Source organism: Podarcis vaucheri, assembly GCF_965113315.1.
Source record: "Podarcis vaucheri genome assembly, chromosome: 5".
NCBI classification, from domain to species: domain Eukaryota; kingdom Metazoa; phylum Chordata; class Lepidosauria; order Squamata; family Lacertidae; genus Podarcis; species Podarcis vaucheri.
The window spans coordinates 79,341,559-79,357,538 of record NC_138763.1 but is presented as its reverse complement, the minus strand read 5'-3'; the positions used below and the strand labels follow the sequence as shown (position 1 = coordinate 79,357,538).

Below are 15,980 nucleotides of genomic sequence, written 5' to 3'. Positions count from 1 at the left end.
TAAACATGCAGTGCTGAGCTACACTGAGGTTTTTTTAAAAAAGAAAGGAAAGTGCTGTAAGCTTGTCCCAGGTAATGTAAATTGTATGATGATTTCAGAGAGTTTGGGTGCTCCTGGGACCACTTTGTATGTTGCTGCAGTGGTACAAGAGCTGCTTCCCTAGGTCTTCTTCCCGTCCTGCCATAGTCGAGTCAGCTCTGCCCATGGGCTTTCAGATAGTGTGGGCTCTCCCCATCCATAAATAGCACCCTTCCGTCTGAGTGATGATCAAGAAACTGTGAATTCTTTTAAATCTAATGACCCTGCTGGTATGTTGTGAAGCCTGAGATGGTACTTGGTCACTCCACAGCAGCCAAGTAGGAGGAGGACCTGCACATTCTTATCTCTGGGAGATGTGAGATTGTCACCAAGGAAGAATCAGAATCAAGTTAGTATGCAGCTATTGTATGGCATGTTGGATTGAACTACCACCTGCCACAGCTGCCACCACTCTCAGGTAACAAGGCTGGTCTCTTTCCTCCTTGGCAGCCAGTCTGTAGTGGTGTTCAGCAATGACTGTAACAGTGTTGGAGCACATGCATTGCCTGCGGAATACCTCCAGGTTCAATTTCTGCCATTTCTAGTTACAAGATCTGGTTGCAAGTGATGGGAGGGACCTTTGCCTGAAACTCCTGAGAAACTCCTGAGCCACTGCCAGTCAAAGTAGGCACTGCTGTGTCTGGGTTAGAAGAACAAATAATCTGACATGGTGTAAGGCAGCTTTCAACATTCCTAGCAGTGGAGATGGAGTAGGTGCCACAGATTCCATGCCTAACCAGCTGCATCAGTGATTTAAAAGAGAGGTAGGTAGCCGTGTTGGTCTGCCGTAGTCGAAACAAAATAATATTTGAAGAAGTGTGCATGCACACGAAAGCTCATGCCAATCACAAACTTAGTTGGTCTCTAAGGTGCTACTGGAAGGATTTTTTTTATTTTATTTTAAAAGAGAGGGAGAGAGTTGCTGTCATGCACACATCAGGAGTAAGTGAAAGTTTGCAGCTGATCGACTGGCTAAAAGAGGCACTGTTCATGATATGTGGGTGGAACTCATAAAAGCTAAGTGAAACAAAATGGTATCACTGTTGCTTCTTCTTTCCTTCAAATCTTTGCTTCAAATTTGCCTTTACCCTGACCTCTTAGTAGTCATCCTCAACCACATCAAAGCCTTTGTACATTTGCATTGATACAAATGCAATTTAAACCTCTCCTCCTTCCTTTATCACTGTCATTGTTTAGATTGTAAGTTCCCAGTAGCAGGGATCTGCTTGTGTTGTGCTGGAATAGTATTTTATTGCAGACCTAAGTCTTGCTGCCTTATAAAACTCCACAAAAAGACTTAAAAGACACATACACTGAAGGGTTCTGTTCTGCATTGTTGCCCGACTAGGTTTCAGTTAAAGGTTGACACCAATGAGCTCTCCTTTTTGATCAACTAGTTTTGGCTGTTGGCCACAGTGTTCCAGTCTTGAGCCTTGCTTGTCACAACACACTTTCTCCTCACGTTTGCCTGTAAGGTACACTTCTGTTTTGACTATCTTCTATAGATCCGCATAGACATGTAAGGGTTTTCTTGTCACTGGATCCTGATGCTCCATCCCAGCTATGCCACTGGTACCTAGTTTGGGGCAAGAATGATGCGTCCATCCAGTATCTATTTTATCAGATTCCAGCTTACCACCCACTATTAATAACTTTTCAGTATTAACACTCAGCCAAGATGGGCTGTTCACCCACTTGTACCGTCATTCTTTCTATTCCCTGTGAAGTATAACCCTGCAGTAAGGAAATACTGGGCTTGACTTCAGGACACTTATCTGTGAAATTAATGTTGTAGGCCAGTTCTCAATTTTACCACAGTTTTTATGTTTAAATTTCTTTATTTGCTTTTGATGTGGGTTGATTTGTTTTCAGAATTGCTTTCACTGCAGATTCCGCCCCCCATACTTTAATAAAAATTAAGCTTTAATAGATATTAAGCTTTTCTGAATTCCCATCAGTTGCTAGGTTCATGAAGTCAAGAAGTTTTACAAATGTCAGATCTTTTATGTCCCATTCCTTAGGTTTAAAGAAAAAGGGCATTCACCACTGTGGTTCTCTTGGACAAGCCACAGTCATCTGTGTTCGGTAATCTCTGTTTTAAACTACTATCATTCATTGTACATGGGACTGCCCTTGAAGGCTGCTTCAAAACAGCAGTAAAAAAGGTAAAGGACCCTTGCACTTTGACGTGCTTTCGAACTGCTAGGTTGGCAGGAGCTGGGACAGAGCAACGGGAGCTATCTCTGGCTAACAGAAACGTATCTCATTGGTTTCAAAACTGCTCCGCTGGCTGATGCTCATTTTAGGTCTCAATTCAAAGTGTTGGTGCTTATCTTTAAAGTGCTTGTGTGACTTGGAAGCAAGATCCCTGAAGAATCACCTCCCATATGACTTTAGCCTAGGGGCGGGCTTATATTTGGAGGCCCTTTTCCAGTTGCCCCCATCTTTGGAGATTAAGCAGTAGGCAAGTTGGGTAGATGTTCTTCTCTGCTAGGGTACCTTTCTATTGAAAGTCGTTCCCCAGGGTGGCTCATTCAGTGCCGACTTTTTCAGGTCTTTTCCAACACCAGGTCAAAGACCTTATCATTTCCCCAGGCCTTTTAAAATCTCAGGTGAAAGTGGTTTTATCTGCAAGAAAGGGTAAAGCTACCATTGGCTACTAGCCACAATGATTATACTTTGCCTCCAAGACAGAATGCTTCAAAATACCAGTCGGTGGAGAGGAGAGGAGAGGAGAGGAGAGGAGAGGAGAGGAGAGGAGAGGAGAGTGCTCTTGTTCTCAGGTTTGGTCTTGCTGGTTTCCCCTGGGCATCTGGTTGGCCACTCTGAGAACAGGATACTGGACTAGCTGGGCCACCAGCTGGATCCAGCAGAGCTATTCTTATTTAATTTTTTAGGTCATATTAAATATCTCCTTTAATTCTTACAAGGTTGATGGAGGGGATAGCTATACATCTGTATCTATAGGCATTCTACTTGCATGCGACTGCTGGAGATAAATGAATAAAGAAAATCATACCAGGAAATGGTGGGAGACAGCTGGAGAATCCTCGTGGCTCGCGAGGAGACCCTCCCTGGAGCCTGTAGGGTGCATCAGTGAGGTCAGAGGAAGCCCCAAAGAGACTAGAGGATCAGTGGGGCTTTGTTTAGGCTGCTCAGTCTCCCCGCCTAACAGCTGGTTTACAAAATAGCGCAGCAGCAGCAGCAGCTCTCCCACATGTCCTCTAGTCTCCAGCTGGCCCCAGAGCTTCAACTCTAGATATCTGGTTCTGGATTTGAGAGGGAGTGGGAGAGAGAGCTGGAGAGCAGGGGAAAATATGCATTCAAGGCTTTTTGGAGGGTGCTTCCCACTTTAAGCAATTTCACTTATGCATGCGTGGACCTAGAATGTAACCCCATGTAAGTAGGGGGCACCTTTATATAGGCATCCCCCCCCCACTCAACAAGCCCCTTTGCCAAGCCTCAGAAGAATTCCTGAATGCCTCAGAGGACTTTTCAAAGACGCTGGCACTGATTCAGTTTTGAATCAATTCGTAGAGCTTTTACAGAGAGCAAGGATAATTAACCTCTTTAGCTTTGATCCCTGTGGTAAACATCCTGTAAAAGTATAATACCTCTTTTTATTTGGGGCATACTGAGAACCTGTTAAGTTAAGTTTAATAGATATTGGGCTGGGGTCCATATGCAATGTAAACTAACGAAGGACAAATGTTGCAATAAGTTGCATTGGTAGAATAAGCCTGTTTAGTTGGCTGCTAAGCCCGCTGGTGAAAGTTCAGCTTGGAGTTTCTAAGGCCTTTAGGCCTGTGATTAAATGATAAGCGATCTGAGCTGCATTTGATAAATTAATAAATATTGTACCATGTTTCTTGGCTCTTTAGTAAAGGTAGAAGTTTGGATGTCTTGCCATTTTCATTCCAGGACATAATTCCCTGAAACATTTCACTGTTCTTTAATTCTTTTTACTGGCACATTGCCTCACAAATATTCAGAACTGGAGAACAGGAGCTTGACCCATATCTTGCAATTGTACACTTGATTTTTTATTTACGTATTTATTAAAATGCAGGATATTTAGATCTAGTTACAGGTAGGTAGCCATGTTGGTCTGCCGTAGTCAAAACAAACAAACAAAATTCCTTCCAGTAGCACCTTAGAGACCAACTAAGTTTGTTATTGGTATGAGCTTTCATGTGCATGCACACTTCTTCAGATATTTAGAGTTAGTCGTGATAAAAAAAAAATTGCATGGGATTGGCATTGGAGTTTCACTACCTCCCCTTCCTCCATTCCCATCTCTGTTTTGCTGAAACCATTATTATAAAATATTTTCATCTGGGCTGAGCTGAAATGACTCAATATTCTCCCCCTTTCCCTTTTTCCTTACATTGAAAAAATGCCTTCCTTGTTTGTCTTTCTTTTTTTGTATATTTCAACTAATATTTTGATTGACACTATCCTTGGGGAGCACTGCAGTTCTTTTCTTGATAGTCCACACTACAGGGGCTGCTCTCTTTCTTTTTAAAAATTTTGTTAATGATTTCCCAACATACAAACATTTAACATACATTGGATTTCAAAGCAGGCACCACAATCCAACACCTAAGAACCCAAGATTAGAGTTTCCCATAGTACTTGTGGGTGGGGGTGGGAATCTACAGCAACATCTCAACTGTCCTCGTTCCAGACTGAATATTAGGATGGATGGAACCATATTAATGTAGCATTTGCATGCTTTTGCCAGCAAGTCATTGCCAGTAGTGGACACACTTGTGGGATGTGGAAACCTACGAAAGAATTCAAGTTGTTCCTTAGAGATATTTCTTATCCCTGGATATTTGGGTGTTCAGGTAGATGGGATCCTATTTGAGTAAGTCACAGCTGAGAGTAACAGGAGAAAGGTACTGAAAAGATAGCACAAATTGCTGCTGCTTATTATTGCATTTATTTTTATTAATTAGACAATTTGCTTATTGCCAAGCATTTCTTGGGCTCCATGATTACTGCAGATGTTGACAGCAGCCACGAAATTAAAAGACGCCTGCTTCTTGGGAGAAAAGCAATGACAAACCTAGACAGCATCTTAAAAAGCAGAGGCATCACATTGCCAACAAAGGTCCGTATAGTAAAAGCTATGATTTTCTCAGTAGTGATGTATGGAAGTGAGAGCTGGACCATCAAGAAGGCTGATCGCCGAAGAATTGATGCTTTTGAATTATGGTGCTGGAGGAGACTCTTGAGAGTCCCATGGACTGCAAGAAGATCAAACCTCTCCATTCTTAAGAAAATCAGCCCTGAGTGCTCACTGGAAGGACAGATCCTGAAGCTGAGGCTCCAATACTTTGGCCACCTCATGAGAAGAGAAGACTCCCTGGAAAAGACCCTGATGTTGGGAAAGATTGAGGGCACAAGGAGAAGGGGATGACAGAGGATGAGATGGTTGGACAGTGTTCTTGAAGCTACTAGCATGAGTTTGACCAAACTGCGGGAGGCAGTGGAAGACAGAAGTGCCTGGCGTGCTCTGGTCCATGGGGTCACGAAGAGCCGGACACGACTAAACGACTAAACAACAACAACAAAGCATTTATCACTTTGTTGAGAGTATATATTTTTCTGTGAGTATGATGACTATTTGATTTAGTCTCATATTTGAGGAAGGGCCATAACTCAGTGGTAGAGCATCTTATTTTCATGTAGAAGGTTTCTGGTTCTACCCCCCAATGTCTCTAGGTAGGGCTGGGAATTCACCCGGTCTGAAGTCTTGGAAGAGTCACTGCCAGTCCGTGTAGACACTACTAGGCTGGATGGAGCAGGTGCCTATTTTCCAATTACATAAGATACTTGACGAGCTCCTTTCAAACATGAGAAATTTCACTGGCAGCATTATATTACTTACATGCTTCTGCCTTTGCACTGGCCTCTGTGCAATGAGCCAGGGCTGTATCGCACAGCTTTTAATGCAACGAGAGCAAGCTGTGTGCAAAAGCTTAAATATCACCTCCTTGGAGATGGAGTATTGTTGGTGAGACAATTGAATTGTTACAAGTTGTAGACATGGCAAAGGGACCTGGATTTGCAAGCTTGTTGTTTTTCTGTCAACACCGAGACATGAAATGCTTCATTTGACTGAGTTTCTGTATTTGGTTTTTACAAGCTGTGAGGGAGAACCATACCTTAAGGGACAAGGAATTAGAGCCTCTTGCCCTTCCGATTGCTGGTTCAAATCCAGCTCAAGTCAGCAGAGAGTTTTAAAATGCTACCATTTCAATGGGTTCTTTGAAGCAGAGAAGGCGGGTCGGCTCTTGAGCCTGCTTTTTAATGTCTATGTTACAAATGTTTCATAATACTGTGTGCTGGGGTTTCTTATATAAGGAATACGGAAATTTAGCTCTAGTAACTGGAAACTGTGTCTGAAAACACAGACAACACACTATTGATTTGTTTTAAAAATATTTTAATTACATTGTAATAAACAACAGAAAGCAGGGGTAGGAAGAAAAGAATACAACCAAGTTGCCATTCTCTGACATAAATTTAATATACACCCATCACTGCTTTCAGGAGAGAGTGTTATTGATTGTACCCCACTAAAAGAGGCCACAAGGCCACCTTTAAAATTAAGGGCCAAGTAAAGAGAAAAGCCATTGCCTGGTGCCTACAAATAGAAAAAAGATGGTGCCAAGCATGCCTGAGGAGAACATTCCACTGAAAAGGCCTTCTGGTGGGGGCACACAAAGAAAGGCCACCTGCATTATCTTCATTATCTGTATTATCATGTTGTCTGTAACACATTTTCCAGAACGGAATGACTTCACTCCATTCAGCACTCAGGCTCCATATTTGCTGGAACAGATAATTGACTAGCCACATTCTCTAATTCCTTACAATATTTATTAATTCAGTTAACCTGGCAGTTAGGAAACTGGCCTCGCACCAAGCGAGCCTCTTTGTTTAGGAAGCCTTTCTCCAGGGGCTCAGGAAGAGATCTTTCACATCACTACTTTCTGAAACCAGAGATGAACCTGGAGTCTTCTAGATGCAGATCAAGTGCCCTACCACTGAGCTATATACTCCCTGCCCAATAGTTCACCATCCACTCATCTTGTCCATGCTACGGACGCGTACCCCTGTGACCATAAGTACTCTGCAGGTACGAGTTTGTATGTTCTCTGGTTTCGGGAAGGTTCTTCCTCAAAGAAGATATTCTGTCAAAATGTTTGGGCAGTTGCCCTTGTATTATCAAATTCAACAACCTGCACCTGTTTCAGAATGGCTTTCTTTCTTTCTTTGCCAAAAAAAGAGAGAGTAAGCAATGAGAATTGGAGAAGATCAGCAAAACGCAGGAGAGTTGCTTGATTTCATTGGGAATTACTTCTAAGTAGGCTTAGGAATGCATTTCTGTACAGTATGCGCTGATGCTGTAGTAGATGAAAAGCGAGTGATGGGGGTGACTGGCCACAAAATTGTAAGGATATATAATCTTGCCTCTTTGCTCATATCGGTATTCTAGGAATTTAGGAGGGAGACACTTGTGCCTGGACTTCCTTGATAATCAGTTTCTTTGCACTCTCTTGTTTTTTTCTATGCTAAGCTTTGCCTTCTGCTGTTAATCTCATGAATAAATGCATGGCTCAGTTTCTGGTTGTGTCGCATTGTACTTCCTGTGTTAGTTAAGCTGGATTTACCTCTCGGAAGATGAACCTTTGGAAGTGTGAATCTCTTATTCTCAGAAGGAATGGCATCAAAAATTTATTATTCAAGGATCAGTTTAATACATTTAGAAGAATCAAGTGAAGAAGCTGCTTCTGGACTCTACTACTTCAAGCAGAAACAGGAAGGTGGCATCACCAAATCCTCCTGTAGACTACAACTCACATAATCCCTGGCCATTGGCCATGTTGGCTGGGGCTGATGGGAGTTGGAGTTGGAAGGCCAGAAGGTTCTCCATCCCTGGTCTATAGATCTAAAAGAAAATGAACAAAATGGGGAGACAGATTCAGTGTGGCCTTCTGCTTCTTAGGACATCCCCCCCCCCGTTTGTAGGGATGGTTTCTTTTTTCTTCTCCTTACCATGGTGGGCATTCTAACACACCACACGGTCATCACCAGCCTGAAGTGATGCAACCCAGAAGAAGCTTTACTACTTGAGTCTGCCCCTAATCTTAATACTAGTGTTCATTGAGAGATGTGTTATTATTCTTAGAGGTGCAGTGTATTTATTGTCTGACTGGGCTCCCCTTCAATAAATTTATCTTTATTTCCAACACATTTCTGGCCACTGATAAATATTCAATACCAGCCAACTCAATAAGTCAGTTCTTTTGTGAATATACAAACAAGAAAGAGCAAAAACTGAGCAGGGAAGCGAGGGAGCTAAACTACTGCGTAATATTTTATAGGATTTTGACAAGCCAGTAGTTGGGCAACATAGACAAATGTCATTAGGAAACTTGTCCTGGGAGTTTGATCTTTTAGCTTATCATTTGTGGATAGGAAACATCGTAATTCCTGTCTGTCAGGAATGGCACCTTCTATTATTACCAATATATATGCAAGGTAAATAACAGAAAGATTCTGAACTGCAGAGTGAAAATCTCTTGTCTGGATAGGGCTGGGTCCTGCCCTGCTTAGGGTTCAGAGGCTCTCTTGGCCTCAAGGCAAATAGCCGCAGCCATGGAAGTTTTACATTAGAGCTACCTACATGAGGGCTTTAGTGTATGTAATTGACACACTCAGCAGTTAGAATGAGAAGGGGGGGGGGAGAGTCAAGTGACACAGCCCACAAAAAGGTTCAGATGTAAAAATCACAGAGATGCAGTGACATAAAGAGCATTTTTGAGAGTTAATAAAAATTGAGAACTTTCATGTTGATGGGTGTGACCATTTAAAGTCTGAATAAAGACATGAAGTGTGAGCAAACAAAAGGTAAACAGCAACCCTTGCAAATGTAGGGGAAAAAACAGGACATGATTCTTACCATACTGCCTCTCCCGGATTTCATTATATGGCTGGTTCCTTTGCCAACATGGCGGGAGTAATTTTCAGCCATTCATTCATCCCCAGTAAGCCATGGTGAACTTTTATGAAGTGTAAACAACCATAAGAAAATTATGCTTCTGGATTGGGAAGCATTGAAGCAAAGTAGTACATCAGAAGCTGCCTTCGACCAAGTCAGAGCATTCGGTCTCTGTATTTTCTACACATCCTTGCAGCAACTGTCCAGGATTTCAGAAAGGGAGAGGCGAGTGGGTGAATGGAGATGTTGATATTGAGCAGCAAATTGACCAAGGGGAGCCAATATCTGGCTCTGACACCTTTCTTGCTTTCCTCCTGTTCAGAATGCTGGGAGCGCCTTGATAACTTTTGCTTTGCCTTACCTGGAGAGCGCTATTTTTGCAGGAATTTACGACTTCGAATTGAACATAGTGAATCTGTCACTACCAGTAAATTTTGTCAGTGTTGTGAAGCATCTGAAATCATTGCAGCATGACTGGAAGATTCAGACATAGTTTGTCGGCTTATTATACCAGCTGCCCCTTAGGACAGTCTAAGGTTTCCTTCCTTCCTTCCTTCCTTCCTTCCTTCCTTCCTTCCTTCCTTCCTTCCTTCCTTCCTTCCTTCCTCCCTCCCTCCCTCCCTCCCTCCCCTTCCCCTTCCCCTTCCCCTTCCCCTTTTTAATTTTTATTTTTATTAAAAAAAACACATGCAAAATTGCCTGTGGCACATTCTGCAAGACAGGAAGGAAATGACTTTGCCATGACCTCTCCTGTAGCAGCCCATGCGATAAATAGATCACAAAGGGCTCAAGTGTGTCTTGTATTCAGAGAGATGCATTGTTCACATTGTAGACAAAATGTTCCGCTGTTCATTCATATGCTGGCAGTGTGCATTTCCACTCCCCCTCCTCTCTGTTAAAAGTAATAAAAAGGGAAGGAAAGTGTAGCATCACGTACATTACTATTCAAGCTCAGTCGGTGTGGGTAACTGACGCCTTGCTCACTGAAGCCGTCATGCATGCTCATCTCATTGGAAAGGATGCCTTATTAAAGTGTATCACTAAATAAAAAAAATAGAATAGTTGAATAATAACCAAGGATTAATAGGTAGGTCAAGCTGCAGAAGACCAATGAGCTTTCTGGAGGATGGGTCCAGAAGGCTTTGTGGAATGCAGGGATGAACAACATGGTCACACAAAAAGTGGGTTCTGGCTGTACAAGCCAACCTATGAGAGTATTGACATCTTTTGATTTCAGAAGCGCTACCCAGCCCGGGCAGGGATAGGGTTTGAAGGTGAAGCTTGAGGAAATCAAATGGACTAGAGATGGAGCCAGGAATGAACAGGTTGACACTTGACAGAATATTCTTGTTCATGGGCAGGAAAATAATGATAATAATAATAATAATAATAATAATAATAATAATAATAATAATAATTTAAACCCCGCTCATCTGGCTGGGTTTCCCAAGCCACTCTGTGCGGCTTCCAACAGAATATTAAAAATAGAATCAAACATTAAAAACTTCTCTGCAGTTTGCAGTTTAGTGGATTTCCAGACCCTAAAGGTTATCTGACAGAACAGATTGGACTGGTAAAACCTTGGCTGGTTGGTCACTCTAATAATATCATTTCAAACAACAACGTGATCATAATAATTGCTTTTATGGTTGATTGCAGTGTAAATTGGGTGAACTGGTTCAAAGGTAGTGGTTTCAGGGACCATGTATGTGGTCACTTGTACTTGATCAGTGGTTTGTTTTTTAAGCTTGAATTTCAAAGATCCTGGACTGCATCCTGAATGGAATAAGGAACATTTATTTATTTATTTATTTAGTACAAGGGTGATCCCTTTGGGAACTCTTTGCCGGGTTAGCCTAGTCTGAATGGGAATTCTTCTGAACTGGCAATGAATGCTGTTAGTATATGCCAGTGGGGGGAAATCAGCAATTAAAAATGATTAAGTAAGTTTAAATATTTATCAAGGTAATATTCATTATGCAGAATAATAATATGGTGGAAGCACTTCAGCAGATTTTAATACATTGCCATACTAACTTGCTCTAATGTTGAAAATAGTTGCACAAAATGCCTTTTATTGGTGCAATATTTGTAATAGGGTGCTTTGCCATTTGTTGCTTTCAATGTGGGTGTCCTTCAGGAGCAATACATGGGAACTGGAATGTGCTTCCAACAGCAGTGAAAATGGGCTCATGGATTTCATTTTTGGATGCTTCATTTGCTTTGAAGATTAGTTTGGGTTTTTTTTGTTTTTTGCTTTACATCTTTTCTCTCTCTTTTTTCCTAAAGCATAGTACTGCAGCACTGTGATTGCAACATAGAGCTTTCTGTCTTATTGCTGGGCATTAGCCTGCCATTTCCTCTATTGCAAGGAACTGGTACAATGTCAACAAGCAGAATAAGCTTCAAGGAGCCCAACACCTCAGTCCAGATACAGAGAATATGCCCATGGAATAAATAAACTTATTTGCATGGATCTGTTGCTGCTTTAGCAAGAGCCACATGCTAAACAGTGGTGTGTGTGTGTGTGTGTGTGTGTGTGTGTGTGTTACTACAAAGCCCAATCCAGAAGTCAGTCCTGCATTCATAGCTGCAGTCAAATAATTAGAAATCTATCATGCAAATGAGAGAGGGAACAATGGGACCGGTTGTGTTCTTTGCATTAATTTGTCACTTTGAGATATAAATTGGTCTAGCAATGCTGAATCTCCTTTATAACAAATGTGTACTGCTATCACTGGCCATTGAGCTGGACCAACAAATTTGAGCTTTGCAGATTCCTTTATGAATTGACCTCATCTGCACCACTGCACCGATCAGAAATTGACTTAACCACTAGCTTTTGCACTTCCCAGATGTTCCAGTGTTTGAAATGAGTACAAATACATTTCAAAATGCAAATTTTGAGAGAAGATGCTGAGCAAATGTTTTAAAATATGAATTTTCCTGCAGAATTTTTGAAGTAAAAATTCAAGGTTAATGCAGAACTGGGATGGGACAGACTGGTGGGTGAACACTTGTGAAATGGACACGGACTGGGAATAAATTGATTTGGCCACCCTTCATTGGGCCTATGTCCACAGAACCATGGCCAATGGGTTGGATCTTGCAGCATCAGGAACTAAATCTATACAGTTGGATTAACTCTGGTGAGTGGAATGCTGGTTTTGGACCAAGGTGACATGGGTTCTCACTGTGTAGTCTTCAGCAAGTCACTTCTTTAGCAAATCACCTTTGCTGCTCATTGCTGGGGTGGATGGGGGCTGAGCGTGTGTAGCAATGTGCACAGAGACTTTGGGGTGGGACTTTGTTGTGCACCTGCTCCCTGTCCAGGGAATCATCTTGTGTAGATCAGGGGTAGACAATGTGGTGCCCCCAGATGTTGCTGAACCATAATTCCCACAATTCCTGGTCATTGGCATTGCAGGCTGGGACTGATGGCAGTTGTGAGCCAAGAACATCTGAAAGACTCTAGGTTGACTATGGAAGAGGAGAGAGGCAACTCAAGCAGTTGCCATTTTGGGCCACCGGCATGTATCGTTTGTAAGTTCTAGCCAAGCCATTAAGTCACTTCCATCACTCTTGTTTCCTTAAATCACAGGGCCATGGTAGCTACAGCTCCAGTCACCTTCCAGTGTTCTTCTCTTGTAGTCAACATGACCAATATCTTTCTGTTTTGGTCTTTCAAAAAATTACTGATAAAGGGAAATGTACGATATTGCAAACAAGGGACATGGGTGGCGCTGTGGGTTAAACCACAGAGCCTAGGGCTTGCCAATCAGAAGGTCGGTGGTTCGAATCCCCACGACAGGGTGAGCTCCCATTGCTGGGTCCCTGCTCCTGCCAACCTAGCAGCTCGAAAGCACAAAGTGCAAGTAGATAAATAGGTACCACTCCTGCGGGAAGGTAAACAGCATTTCCATGTGCTGCTCTGGTTTGCCAGAAGTGCTTTAGTCATGCTGGCCACATGACCTGGAAGCTGTACGCCGGCTCCCTCGGCCTGTAAAGCGAGATGAGCGCCGCAACCCCAGAGTCGTCTGCGACTGTACCTATTTACGATATTGTAAACCCATGCTGTTATCCTCATGATTAAAAGCAGGAGAATACATTCAAAACCAGCAGAGGGCCTATCAGCTGACCACTTCTCCCATTTTCTCTACAGTAGTGAAGTGTACTCACTAACCTGTTCTTCTGTGAAAATTCCAGACGTCAGTTTGGAAGAGGAGGCAGAGAAGCTGCTCCACAGGAGTCTGGTGGAGGCCTCAATGTTTTCAGTACTTATATATTTCTGTGGGTTCTCAATGTTGTTATGGGATGCAGCAGGGAATGTTTGCAAGGAACTGCAAGCTTTATCTTGATCGGAACATGCCTGTGAAATCTCTTGCACTGTTAGAACTTCAAACTGTTTCTTCTTGTTGCTGTTTTGTCCAGTGCAGTCCCAGGGCTGCTGAAGATGCTATACAACGCTGCTTGAGGTCTGTTCAGAGAGGCATGCATTTGCACACACATACACATATAGCTGCCGGATAGCTCAGCTGGTAGAGCATCAGATTATTACTCTCAGGCTCATGGGTTCAAGCCCCACGTTGGGCAAAAGATTCCTGCATTGCAGGAGGTTGACCTAGATGATCCTTGCGGTCCCTTTCCAACTCTGTGATTCTATAAAGAATCATAGAATGCTGGTTTTGAATGTATTCTTATTTCGTTTATAAATTATATTTGTCGCTTATGTTTTCTTGCACTGGATTGGCCAGTGCAATCGCGGATGAGATCCACTGTTCAGATCAGACTGAACCGGTCTACTATTGGTGAATAGTGGTTAGAATATCACTCCCTACTTCCTCTCATTGCCTTCCTTCATATGGACTGCCCATTGTGTTTAATCTCTACCTTTTTTTTTAAACGTGGACCATTACTTATTGAAATTGCTGTAGGAAAAATAGCATCATATATTATATAGGGAGAAAGTTACTCCCCCTTTTTTGAATGGTTTCATTGTACAGTACCTCTCAGCACGATGGATCCAAACACATTGTAGCACAAGACAGGTTCCGTGCTGGGTAACGTGACTAATACGACACAGCCTGGTATATTATTAATTCCACATTTCACAGTATGTACGCTTAAATCTGTGGGCAATGCTGGGTAGATAATTAACAAGTAAAATAACATGCAAAGGGCTGTCTTTGCTGTTACCCTCCGAAGCAAACAACAGTTGTTCAGAATGCTTTTTATTTTTTTGGAGGGGAGGGAATAATGCACTTCTCCTGGCAGGCAAGTGCATAAGTTTTGCTTAAACAAAGAGGAATGTAAAAATGAATTTGGGAGCCCCGAGAATTAGATCCGTCAAGTTAGGCAAGGCCAAATTGAAAGGCATTATTTGGAGATAAACAGCACGTGGATGCAATGGCATCTGGACCATAAGAAACTTTGTGCAGTTTTGCAGCATTTTTGAGTTTGTATAGCCATATCTCTCTGGCATGGTGGGATATTACACTTTACTGATAGCCTAAGCAAAACGGCACACACTCTTTATGATTATTTTTAGCTGTTGAGGTTTGGGCATTTGGTAAGTAGTTACGGAAATTGCCTTGCACAGCATATAGAAACGCTTGAAAATAAGCATTTGGCTTGGGAAAGGAAATCCTCTGCTCTCAGTGTTTGTACATGGTGCTGTTATTTTTAATTGCTGTACTAGAAAAGATACTCATCAAACGACAGTAATGTGTGAGGAAAAATGGGCTACGAAGATGGGCTTTAGCAGAGCTAATGAATAAGCAACAAATCTCACTTCCGTTTCCAGTTGATTGCTGGCTGTGCTCCACCAAGTTTTTCCTTGGCCTCTGCTGTCTCATTTTCTTGCCACACTTGTCTCTGTCCATCGCCTAATCCCCCTCACTCCCATCCTCTCTTTAATCAATCCTTCATTCTTACATCCCTAAACTGGTCCTGCCCAAATTCCTTTGTCCTTGCTTCATGTAGAATCATAGAATCATAGAAATGGAGAGTTGGTAGGGACCACGAGGGTCATCTAGTCCAATCCCTGCAATGCAGGAATATTTCACCCAATGTGGGGCTCAGGCACCCACAAGAACTGGGTTGGATATCCATGTCTCGCCTCATATATCTCTGTCCTTTTCCTTTTATTCTTACACTCAACAAAAGCCTATATTTGCTATTTCCTGACATTTCCCATTTGAAATTGTACGGGCATCTGGCAACATACATACATTCTTAATTTTTTTTATTCTTTGTTTTTTTAAATCCAAATAATTTTTATTGGTTTTCTTGTAAATACAAGAACAACATATAACTACAGTAACTTGTCCAGTGGTACGTTCTTGAATAATGGACAGACTGCTTTCTTTGTTGATTTTGTCCCCCATTGTATGGCGAACCCCTAGATTAGGCATAGCCAACATGGTGGTTGTTGGACTCTAGGTGTTGTTGGACTCCCAACTCCCATCAGCCCCAGCCAATGATAAGAAATAATAGGAACTGTAGTCCAAAAATAACAGTTCTTCCCTCTGCCATAGAGATAGTGCATTGCCCAAAACTGCATGTCCAATATCTTGTTGTGCTGGGTCCTGCCCCCTCCACCCCCGCCGCTTGTCTCTGCCCATAATCATTCCTGATCCTGGTTTCCCATGTTTGATTTACACGTCATTGCTCTTGGCCAGGGACCTCTCTCATTCTCAGTATCTTCATTAGCACCTACTCTGGATTTATATAAATCCACCAAGGATGCAGAAGTGACCACAAAACAAACAGTCAGGCTGGTGAGGTTAGGGCCGCTATATGTCCGGGGTTTCCTGGACATATCCAGGATTCACCTGTAGGAAATAGCGTCTGGGCTAAATTTCCGAAAATCGGGAAAATGTCCAGA

The 15,980-nt window shown here is 42.4% G+C and overlaps 1 protein-coding gene and 1 long non-coding RNA gene across 7 annotated transcripts in view; one reads left to right on the top strand and one right to left on the bottom strand.

Moving 5' to 3' along the window:
• GRID1 (glutamate ionotropic receptor delta type subunit 1) overlaps positions 1-15,980 on the top strand; it is a 722,825-nt gene that overhangs the window by 149,187 nt on the left and 557,658 nt on the right. The window lies entirely within an intron of this gene.
• Positions 6,516-15,030, bottom strand: LOC309532332. Its single transcript, XR_014219764.1, has 2 exons — positions 14,101-15,030; positions 6,516-8,041 (listed from the first exon to the last, which is right to left on the bottom strand). It is a non-coding gene; the product is annotated as an uncharacterized lncRNA (long non-coding RNA).